Here is a 12176-nt window from a genome sequence, read left to right as displayed (position 1 = left end):
ATCTACACTGCAATTAAAAACCCACTGGGGGGGCAGCCCGAATCCAAAGGTCTACATCACAGTGAACAGCCCCTTAGCCCGAGCCTCGTGAGCTCGAGGCAGCTGGCACAGGCCAGCCATGGGTGTCTAATTGCAGTGTAGACATACCCCTAAGACTAGTTTGTAAATTCCTCAGGGCAGGGGCTATCTCTTTTATGTTGGGCAGCTCCTCAGGCACTTTTGGGCACTGTTAAAACAAATGAAACAATAATAATATAGGACTGGCCTGCCCAAGGGCAGCAATTTAATCCCACCCTAGTTAATCCTTTAAAGTATCCATAGACAGGCCTGACATTCCTTGCAAAATCAAGACTATAGTCTCTACTACCTGCAGTAATTGTCCAAAGCACAGAGCAACAGGACTCGAGCATTCAGGGCCAGGAAGTGCAGCAGCCGCCCAACCCCGTATGCAGTTGGAATTGCAGGGGGAGCCTGGGAAGGCATGGTATAAATCCCAAACTGGAATTTGGCTAGGGCTTACTTTTAAGAGCACTGTAGGTTCTTCAGTGATCACAGGTCAGGACTTCTGTTTTGCTTTTCATCTGAAAGATAGCACCTTGATTTACATAATCCCCTCTCCCCATAACCCTATACTGGGACATTGTTTTTTTAACTGGTGCAGAGTAACTACTGAGTCACGAGCCCCACTTCCTACAGTACAGCACCCTCTACCACTAGGTTAGGGGTACTGATTCAGTACCGACTTGCAGAGAAGCACCAACTCTTCTTGTGGCTCTGGATTTACCCTGGAGTTCTCCCATCCAGGTAACGCCAAGGTTCAACCCTGCTTCTCTTAAGAGATCTGACGCGGCCACAGCCCAAGATGGTTTGGTTGCAGAACACCAAATTCATGCAACGATTAAGCTTCTACCATAATTTACTATTTTAAATTTCTTGTAATGGAGATGCCTACCGAACACTTTGCATCATGGGTACCAGTGTTATTGAGGGGACCTAGTTCCTACCCTCAGCTAGAGGGACACTGCTGTGACATAGGGCCCAGCACAGGAAATAAGGACTAGCAAACTGATGCTGGCAATGCATGTGAGGTGTGCATGACCTTTGATGGGAATAGCCTATACTTCACCTGCCCTTGGTGCATTGAATCAGCATTGTTGATTGTGCAATCCCTTCTTCAGTGAAGAGAAGATGCTTCTGGAAACGCTAGTCCAGAAAGACCAGGAAGAACAGCAGAACCTTCAAAGAAGCGTCAGGTAGACTGGGTGAAACAAAGATCTTACAGCTACGAGACATCCATTTGTAAAGTGGAAAGAGAATGCAATCCCATGTCAGAACTACTAACCCATGTAGATAAACTAGCTACTGATCCTGCATGCAGGCCAAGATTTCTAATGAATGAATGATGATGGAGCAGGTACACAAATACTTGTCCTCTCCATTGCAAGGGACCTGAATATTGACTAGAGATGGTCTGGGGATATCAGCAACAAATAATTTTGGATAGTGTTTATTGCACAGAAACATCATTTTTGTTTTGGGGAAGGAAGAGAATAGAGCAAAGTAGGAGAGAGGCTTCCTGTCTGAGGAATTTTGCTGTCCATGCAAACTTACTTCATAACACTGGAATTCAGAAATGAGAAGAATATGGGATTATCCATAGGTTCAATTTATCTGTGGATTATTCAAATGTAAACACTAGCAATCAGGGCCTGAGGCATATTGTGGGCAGCCCAGGGAGAAACAAGAGCCATTAATCCCATCTGATTATTAACTGCCCCCAAAGAATGCCTTGGATCAAGGTCATTATTGCTATTACAAGCCGTTTCGTTTATTTCCCTCTCCCCAGCACCAGCTAGTGCTTTTCCTCTCTGGTCTTTTTTCTGGTAACTGAATCCCTTTGTGGTTCTCCAACATGCTGCTGACGCTGTTCTAAAGAATGAATAAATGCCCAGCACAGCAGCTAAATCAAATTTGGCTTTGTGGGTGTGGGGAACAGAACATTTGTCACCATGTTTACATTCAAAATACCCACCCAAAGTTTCTGTGCTCAGTGGGGACTCTTTGTCCCCAAAGAAACAAAAGCAAACATCACTTTACACTTCTGCCACACCCTTGCCACTGAGCGTATTAGTATTGTCTATTCTTTCCACAGGGCTGTAAATGGGCATGGGGCTTTACAGACAAAAGACAACAGGGTCAAATTCTGCTCTCGTTTACACCATACTCCCGAGTATAATGGAGTTAATCTGGACACTCATGTAAGTGGAAAGAGAACGTGACTCAATGTTTCTGCCCCAAAGTTTACAACTTAAATTACAATCAGAAGAAAAGTAACAAGGGATCGTGACAAACACTGCAGTGGGGTAGGGAGAAGGGCACATGAGGGCTAAAGCAACAGAATCATGCATGTTATCAGGCTAGTGAAGCACATATGATGAGGGTTATAGGCTTCCACCCCACACACCTCCCTCTCATACCTTGAGGCGAAGATTCAGGTTTCATAACCTTAAAGAAGGAGTGAGTTTAAAAAGAAAATCAAAGAGGAAAAGGAAACTGTGGTACCACCATGATTTTGTCCAGCATACAGCTGCTCTCTCTCAGGTACTTATATGGCCCCTATTCCTGTGATATCCAAGCACCTCACAACCTTTAGTGTATTTAGCCTCGCAGCATCCCAGCGATATTGGGACGATATTTACCTCCATTTTACAGATGGAAACCAAGACTCAGAGAGGCTAAGTGACCTATCCAAGGTCACACAGGAAGTCTATGGCAGAGCAGGCAGTTGAACGCTGGTCTTCCAAGTCTTAGGTAAGTTCCCTTTCACTGGACCATCCAATTCCAATCACTCTCTGGGGTGATATTTAAAGAACAAGAAATAACTTTAGATCAGCTACCTGCAAGAATGAACTCCATATTTACTGCACCAGAGAGAGCCAGTGTGAACCCAAATGCCTGCTTACCCATTACTGCACTGCTCTGACTGCCCAAAGATGGTTGGATGGCTCTGCAGGTCTTTGGTTCCAATGAGTCTGTTAAACTCAGTGGACCAAATTCAGCCCTAGTGTAGTGGGGAGCAATTCCATCTTGAGCTGCACCTGCTTACAACAGAACTTGATTTGGCCCAGTGAATGGAGGATTAATTGGGCATACTGGTCACTCAGCAGGATGGCTGCCAGAGGCTCCTCAGGACCAAAATGTAAAACGATACAGGGCAGCACAGGGATCTGTACAAGCAACATTTTGTAGGAAGAGTTTCCATTTTGCCAGCTTCCCCCAGAGCTGGTGCCTTCCGTACAGAATATAGTTCAGCCTTTTCCTTCTTCCCTCCCTCTGTTGTTTTCTAGAGGTGGGGCTGAGTTTAGATCTGTGATTTTGGTCATTATAATAATTGTTAATTACTTTATAGTACCTGCAAAAGTGCTAGTTGCTTCTAAGAAAAGATCCCTACTCTGAAGAGCTTGCAGTCTTATTGTTGGACTGGAGTGATTAGAGACAATAAAGCATGCACCTAGGTGAAAGGGGAAGGTGTGTAAGGGTATGTCTACATTACGAAATTAGGTAGAATTTATAGAATGCCTGATGGGGCAAAAACATTGTCGCGGGTGGTTTGGGGTACATGTCGTCAGTTGCCCCTCCCTCCGTGAAAGCAATGGCAGACAATTGTTTCGTACCTTTTTTCTGTGTGGACGCCATACTGCTGTCAGCAGGTGGTGCAGTAGGACTGCTAACCATCATCATCGAACCACCGCTTCCACTGCAATTCTGCTCTCCTCCTCTTGTCGCGATAACGAATTTCTCCATGTTAGCTGTCATGGGCTTCTACTTCCGCTGCAACTCTGCGCTCTCCTGCTCACATGAATCCACCTCGCAGGTCCTCTCGTCGTTCTCTATAAACATCTATTCTCGTGACATCTGTCGTCAGCCACCGCTTCCGCTGCAACTCTGCTCTCCCGCAGACGCCATACCACAGCAAGCATGGAGCCTGCTCAGATCACCGCAGCAGTTATGAGCATTGTAAACACCTCACCCATTATCCTGCAGTATGTTCAGAACCAGAACCTGCAAAAGCAGATGAGGAGGCAATGGCAGCGCAGTGATGAGAGTGATGAGGACATGGACACAGACTTCTCTCAAAGTATGGGCCCTGGATATTTGGACATCCTGGTGGCAATGGGGCAGGCTCATGCTGCGGAACACCGATTCTGGGCTCGGGAAACAAGCACAGACTGGTGGGACCACATAGTGTTGCAGGTCTGAGATGATTCCCAGTGGCTGCGAAACTTTCGCATGCATAAGGGCACTTTCATGGAACTTTGTGACTTGCTTTCCCCTGCCCTGAAGCACAGGAATACCAAGATGAGAGCAGCCCTCACAGTTCACAAATGAGTGGCGATAGCCCTCTGGAAGCTTGCAACACCAGACAGCTACCGGTCAGTAAAGAATCAATTTGGAGTGGGCAAATCTTCTGTGGGGGCTGCTGTGATCCAAGTAGCCAATGCAATCACTGAGCTGCTGCTATTAGGGTAGTGACTCTGGGAAATGTGTAGGTCATAGTGGATGGCTTTGCTGCAATGGGATTCCCTAACTGTGGTGGGGCGATAGACGGAACGCATATCCCTATCTTGGGACTGGACCACCTTGGCAGCCAGTACATAAACCGAAAGGGCTGCAATGGTGCTGCAAGCACTGGTGAATCACAAGGGATGGTTCACCAATATCAACCTGGGATGGCTGGGAAAGGTACATGACGCTCGCATCTTCAAGAACTCTGGTCTGTTTGAACAGCTGCAGGAAGGTGTTCTGGACTTACTCTCCAGACCAGAAAATAACCGTTGGGGATGTTGAAATGCCTATAGTTATCCTTGGGGACCCAGCCTACCCCTTAATGCCATGGCTCATGAAGCCATACACAGGCACCCTGGACAGTAGTCAGGAGCTGTTCAACTATAGGCTAAGCAAGTGCAGAATGGTGGTAGCATGTGCATTTGGACGTTTAAAAGCTCGCTGGCGCAGTTTACTGACTCGGTTAAACCTCAGCGAAACCAATATTCCCATTGTTATTACTGCTTGCTGTATGCTCCACAATATCTGTGAGAGTAAGTGGGAGAGGTTTATGGCGGGGTGGGAAGTTGAGGCAAATCGCCTGGCCGCTGATTACGCGCAGTCAGACACCAGGGCAGTTAGAAGAGCACAGCAGGGCGTGCTGCGCATCAGAGAAGCTTTGAAAACCAGTTTCATGACTGGCCAGGCTACGGTGTGACATTTCTGTTTGTTTCTCCTTGATGAAACTCCCCCCACCCCTTGGTTCACTCTACTTCCCTGTAAACCAACCGACCTCCCCCCTTCGATCACCACTTGCAGAGGCAATAAAGTCATTGTTGTTTCAAATTCATGCGTTCTTTATTAATTCGTCACACAAATAGGGGGATAACTGCCAAGGTAGCCCGGGAGGGGTGGTGGAGGAGGGAAGGACAAGGCCACACTGCACCTCAAAACTTATTGAATGCCAGCCTTCTGTTGCTTGGGCAGTCCTCTGGGGTGGAGTGGTTGGGTGCCCGGAGGCCCTCCCGCCCTCCGGTGTTCTTGGATGTCTGGCTGAGGAGGCTATGGTACTTGGGGAGGAGGGTGGTTGGTTACCCAGGGGCTGCAGTGGCAGTCTGTGCTCCTGCTGCCTTTCCTGCAGCTCAACCATACGCTGGAGCATATCAGTTTGATCCTCCAGTAGCCTCAGCATTTCATCCTGCCTCCTCTCATCACGCTGCCGCCACCTATCAACTTGATCCTGCCACCTCTCCTCTCGCGCGTCCCTCCTGTCCTCATGTTCATTTTGTGCTTTCCTGGACTCTGACATTGCTTGCCTCCATGCATTCTGCTGAGCTCTTTCAGTGCAGGAGGACTGCATGAGCTCAGAGAACATTTAATCACGAGTGTGGTTTTTCGCCTTCTTATCTGCGCTAACCTCTGGGATGGAGATGATAGGGGGAGCGTTGAAACATTTGCAGCTGCGGGAGGAAAAAAAGGGAGAGTAGTATTTAAAAAGACACATTTTAGAGAACAATGGGTAGACTCTTTCACGGTGAACCAAGCTGTTAACATTACATAGCAGATGTGCTTTCGGTACAAGGTTGCCCCCTCCCACCCCAATTCTCTGGGATGATCACTTCACCCCTCCCCCCACCGTGTGGCTAACAGCTGGGATGATTTCTTTTCAGTCGCAGGCAAACAGCCCAGCAGGAATGGCCACTTCTGAATGTCCCCTAAATAAAATTTCCCTGTTTCAACCAGGTGACTATGAATTATATCACTCTCCTGAGGATAACTCAGAGAGAGAAAGAACGGATGTTGCTTGAATGCCAGCAAACACCGGGACCATATGCTGCCATGCTTTGTTATGCAATGATTCCAGACTACGTGCTACTGGCCTGGCATGGTAAAGTGTCCTACCATGGAGGATGGAATAAGACTGCCCTCCCCAGAAACCTTTTGTAAAGGCTTTGGGAGTACCTCCAGGAGAACATCACTGAGATGTCCCTGGAGGATTTTCGCTCCATCCCCAGACACATTAACAAACTTTTCCAGTAGCTGTACTGGCCGCGAATGCATCCCAAGTCTTCAGGTCAAATTAATCATTAAACACGCTTGCTTTTAAACCATGTATTATATTTACAAAGGTACACTCACCAGAGGTGCCTTCTCCTCCTTCAAGGTCTGGGAGCCCGCCTTGGGAGGGTTGGGAGGGTATTGATCCAGGGTGATAAACAGTGCTTGGCTGTCGGGGGGAATGGTTTCATCTTCATCCTCCTCCTCATCTTCCTTGTCCCCAAAATCCTCATCCCTGTTGCATGAGACTCCCCCCTTGCAGGAGTCCACGTACAGGGGTGGGGGAGTGGTAGGGGCACCACCTAGAATTGCATGCAACTCATCATAGAAGCGGCATGTCTGGGGGTCTGACCTGGAGCGGCCGTTTGCCTCTTTGGATTTTTGGTAGGCTTGCCTGAGCTCCTTAAATTTCATGCGGCACTGTTGCAGGTCCCTGTTATACCCTCTGTCCTTCATGTCCTTGGTGATTTTTTCAAATATTTTGGCATTTTGTCTTTTGGAACAGAGTTCTGATAGCACGGATTCGTCTCCCCATACTGCAATCAGATCCAGTACCTCCTGTTCAGTCTATGCTAGAGCTCTTTTGCGGTTCTGGGACTGCATGGTCACCTCTGCCGATGAGCTGGCCACGCTGGCCAAACAGGAAATGAAATTCAAAAGTTCCTGGTGCTTTTCCTGTGTACCTGGCTAGTGCATCTGAGTTGAAAGTGCTGTCCAGAGCGGTCAAAATGGAGCACTCTGGGATAGCTCCCAGAGGCCAATACCATTGAATTGCGTCCACACTACCCCAAATTCGACCCGTCGATGTCGATTTCAGCGCTAATCCCCTCGTCGGGGAGGAGTACAGAAATCGATTTTAAGAGCCCTTTAAGTCGACAAAAATGGCTTCGTCGTGTGGACGGGTGCAGGGTTAAATTGATCTAAAGCTGCTAAATTTGGAGTGTAGACCAGGGCTATGAAAGCACGGGTGAGGGAGCGATGAGTACTCCATTACTTACTTTTGGCAGTCAAGCCTCTTGGTAGCTCCATTTTTTAGCATAAAAATGCATTTTTGTAGGCATTGCTGCAGATGTGGGTCTTTAGGATTTACTAAAGCAATGCATTGATGAAGAGGTGGTGAACAGATTTGAGAAGGGCGTTCCAAGCATAAGGGGCCAGGTGGGAAATGACACAGAGAAATCTGTGAGGGAGGGAAATGAAAGGGGGATTGAGGCTGGCATCCATGATGGAATGGGGCATGTGCTCTGGGAGACATGAAAGGAGACCAGGTCAGAGCCACAGGCAGAGACTGCATGGGGCAGGGACTGGAAAGCACAGAGTTTGAATTTGATGCACAGTGTAATGAAGAGCCAGAAAAGCGACTCAAAAGGAGGAGGGAGGCAAACGTAATTGAAATGATGGGTGAGAAAGCTGCCGGATGGACTGGGGCAAGGCAAGGCTGGCATCAACAAAATCCCACCGGAGGAAAGGGCAGCCCAGCACATATAGAATCATAGAAGGGCAGGACTGGAAGGGACCTCAAGAGGTCATCTAGTCCAGTCACCTGCACTCAAGGCAGGACTAAGTAATAATGAGACCATCCCCAATAGGTGTTTGGAGGCTTTTCAGAACAGGTTAGACAATGATGGAGATTCCACAACCTCCCTGGGCAATTCGTTCCAGTGCTTAACCACCCTGACAGGTAGGAAGCTTTTCCTAATGTCTAACCTGAGCCGTCCTTGCTGCAATTTAAGCCCATTGCTTCTCAGTCCTATCCATCCCATTACAGACAGGGGTCAGCTCTGAAGCTCAGATCTGGGTCCTGGCCTCTCCATAGATGAATGGTGTTTGGATTCATGTTAAACCTGTAAATAACTTTCTTGATGGGTTCAGAAATGACCTTAGAGGGTGAACTCTGAGCATGTTGCCCTTTGCAGAACAGACGGGAATGTGAATGAAGGAGGAGTTGAAGGCTGCAGACATTTCCTGCTTTCAGTTTTGTTCTCACACTCACCTGGCAGTGCCCTCCAGAAATAGCCCGTGAGGCCCCATCAGAGCTATGTGGCAGGAAAAGGGTGGGGACTCCACAAGGAGACACCCTCACAACAAACCCCACAGAATTAATAGCAAGACCTTGAATTACCATGGGGTAATACCATAATTAAAACACAATCAAGATATAATTAAATCTCCCCTCTTGATATCCTAACAAATAATTCAAAGTGTGTATATGTGGGTAGGCAGATTCTAAAGCAAAAATAAAAGGAAAAAGGAGAGATGAGAAAAAAGTCAAAGTGCTATGTATGTGTGAAGTATTATTATCATGCCCAAATGCCTTCCATCTCAGGATCTCAAAGCATTGTACAGACATTACATTCATGCTCACAGCACCCCCGTGAGGTAGGTACATCATATTCTAGTCATTTTACAAATTGAGAAACTATGGTACTGAAAGGTTATATCATTTACAGTAAGACTGTAGCAGCCATGAATAGAACCTAGGAGTCCTGACTCCCATTCAGTCCCAGCTGTCACCATTAGACGAAAGTAGTTTTGCAAGCAGTTGAATGCTTTGTATATTGTTTATTTTAAAAGAAATTAATTAAATAAGAGTGACTATCTTCATGCACAGGTTATTCCTAAAAAACACACTAAATCAAGATGCTCACAACTCTGTAGCAAAGCAATGGATGCCACTACAGTACCATATAAACATACCCACCCAGGGAGCCAGACCTAGAACCCAAAACACAGGCCACCAGCGCTGGAGTTAAGTGAAATCTCCCTTAGTGGATAAGAATAGCAGCTTCCTTATTCTCTCTATGGGCCATAGAGAGCAACACAAGATCATGCTCACAGTCACACTCCTATATTAACTACGTCTCTATAGCCAGACTTTGCAGTTCTACAAACCCAAATATTGGGCCCTAATCAAACAATCTCACCAAGTCCCTTCAACGAGGACGTGTCAGCTAAGATTTTTTGCTGCACCTACAGTACACACACACCTGATAGAGGAGGACAAGTAGGCTCCCTAAATGATTGTCTCTCGTGTAAGTGAGGCAGGATGTAAATGTGTGTATCACAGCACAAAGGGCCAGACAGTGTGTTCTGGAGCCCATAAGGTGTGGCAGTGTTTCATAAGGGCAGAGGTATAAATGACTGGACAGGTACAAGGCAGGGCAAAATCAGGCCCAGAGAATATCACTCTGCAATAGACTCAAGGAATTGTTACCATTAGAGCTTTGTTGTCCTCCTTTTCTATAGAGGCAGGACACATGGTACAGTCTTAGGGCTGGAGTCTCCTCTCACACCAGCATTACATCGGTGTAACTCCACTGACTTCTGTGCTCCTGATTTACACTGGTCTAAGTGAAAGGAGAATCAGGCCTCACTGCCCACACATAGAAAAGCTGGCTTCTAAATTTCCACCGATGATAATAAAATGATTTGAGAGTCACACTGCTGGGGCAAATTTCATAGATTCATAGATTCATAGATATTTAGGCCAGAAGGGACCATTATGATCATCTAGTCTGACCTCCTGCACAATGCAGGCCACAGAATTTCACCCACCACTCCTAAAAAAGACCTCACACCTATATCTGTGCTATTGAAGTCCTCAAATTGTAGTTTGAAGACCTCAAGGAGCAGAGAATCCTCCAGCAAGTGACCCGTGCCCCATGCTACAGAGGAAGGCGAAAAACCTCCAGGGCCTTCCAATCTGCCCTGGAGGAAAATTCCTTCCCGACCCCAAATATGGCGATCAGCTAAACCCTGAGCATATGGGCAAGATTCATCAGCCAGATACTACAGAAAATTCTTTCCCGGGTAACTTGGATCTTACCCCATCTAAAAACCCATCACAGGCCATTGGGCCTATTTACCATGAATATTTAATTACCAAAACCATGTTATCCCATCATACCATCTCCTCCATAAACTTATCGAGTTTAATCTTAAAGCAAGATAGATCTTTTGCCCCCACTACTTCCCTCGGAAGGCTATTCCAAAACTTCATACAGGGATGAAAGATATTTAATTTGCAGAACATAAAAACAGAAGTCCCATTTCCTTTCTAGATTCCTTTTCATTAATATTTTAATTAAAACCCATCTTCTGAACAGACTGCATTAACGCAGAGTGCCTTGCAAATAGTGCACCAGATTAAATATAGCCAGCAGTGCTAATTGCAACCTAGTAAGCCAGTGAGGCTGTGGAAAGCTGTTAGTAATGTTAAAAATAGAGAAATCTATTCTTAGAGTGACAGCATGAGGGGAAATGGCTTCTACCTATGAAGTATAAAGATAGAACAAATGTTAGGCATTTACACTGGCAACCGCTACATTTAGGCTATTGGTGCAGAGATATATGCCATAGAATCATAAACATTAAAAATGGAAATGACCCCTTAGGTCCCATGCAATCAAGCCTCCTGTCCTGGCCAATGCAGAACTGTTCTCTACAGCATATGTTCTAGTGATTTCTCCAGCCTAGTTTTAAAAGTCTCTGGCACTTCCCTTGGAAAACTATTCCACAATCATAGGAGAAAATCCTGCCCCCTCCACCATAGCTGTAGATGGTCCTAGATGCAGCACAATTCTGCGGCCAGCGAGTGGAGACAGAATTTGGGGCTCTTCCACAAGGGATCTGCAATCACTGTGCATGCTCCCTGCCTGTCCCCATGCAGCATGGTTCAAGGGATGGGTTAGAGGTACACAGAGTGGTTAGCAATTGCCCCAGCAGAACGGGGACTGAGGAACAGCAGAGAACTCTAGCCTGGGGAAGGTTCCTTTTCTCTCAAACTTCTATGGAGGAACCCTGTATCAAATGCAGCTACTCAGGTTTTGCAGGCGGGAGAATGTAGCCATTAATGAGCTCGCAGACAGGATGATTTTCTCTGATATTCAGCCTAAATTAGCCTTCCCTTAATTTAATCCCATATACCTTGCTTTATCTCTTTGTACCGTGCTAAGGAATTCCTTTCCTCCCTTCATATTCTTTCAGATAGTTCTAGACAGTTATATCCTACCTTAGCTATTGTCACTTAGCCATTCTGTGCAAATGTAGATATTTGATTCTGTCTGCATAAATCAGTCCTGCCCATCCCTCAATCATTTCTGTTGTTCTCTCTAATTTTCCTCCTGTTTTTTTCTACATTTTTCTTGTAGTGACCCCAGAATTTGACTCAATATTCCACTTGCCATCTCACCACAGTCATACAGAGAGGGATTATAAATTGACTCTTCCATATTGCAATGTCTTTGCAGCGGTAGTCCAAAATTGCACCAGCCTTGTTTGCTGCCATATATTGCAAACTGAGCTCCAGTTTGCTCCCACTGCAATCCCAGCTCTCTCTCTCTCTCTCTCTCTCTCTCTCTCAGAGATTACTCTTTTCCCGGTTTACTTAAGAAAACCCTCTTCATTACTTGGAAAACATTTTTAGAACATGAAGATGAAATATCTTTCTCCAAAGACCTCCGTCTGCCTTTAGCAAACACGGTATTTTGCTCTTTTTCTAGCACAGGTTTTTTATTTACTTATCTGCATATGCACCATCATCAGAATTTCCAGTACCTGTGCAACACTGAGAA

Source organism: Lepidochelys kempii, chromosome 12 (assembly GCF_965140265.1).
Source record: "Lepidochelys kempii isolate rLepKem1 chromosome 12, rLepKem1.hap2, whole genome shotgun sequence".
In the NCBI taxonomy this organism is placed as follows: Eukaryota; Metazoa; Chordata; order Testudines; family Cheloniidae; genus Lepidochelys; species Lepidochelys kempii.
The sequence above is the reverse complement of the archived record's forward strand: the minus strand, read 5'-3'. Positions refer to the sequence as shown.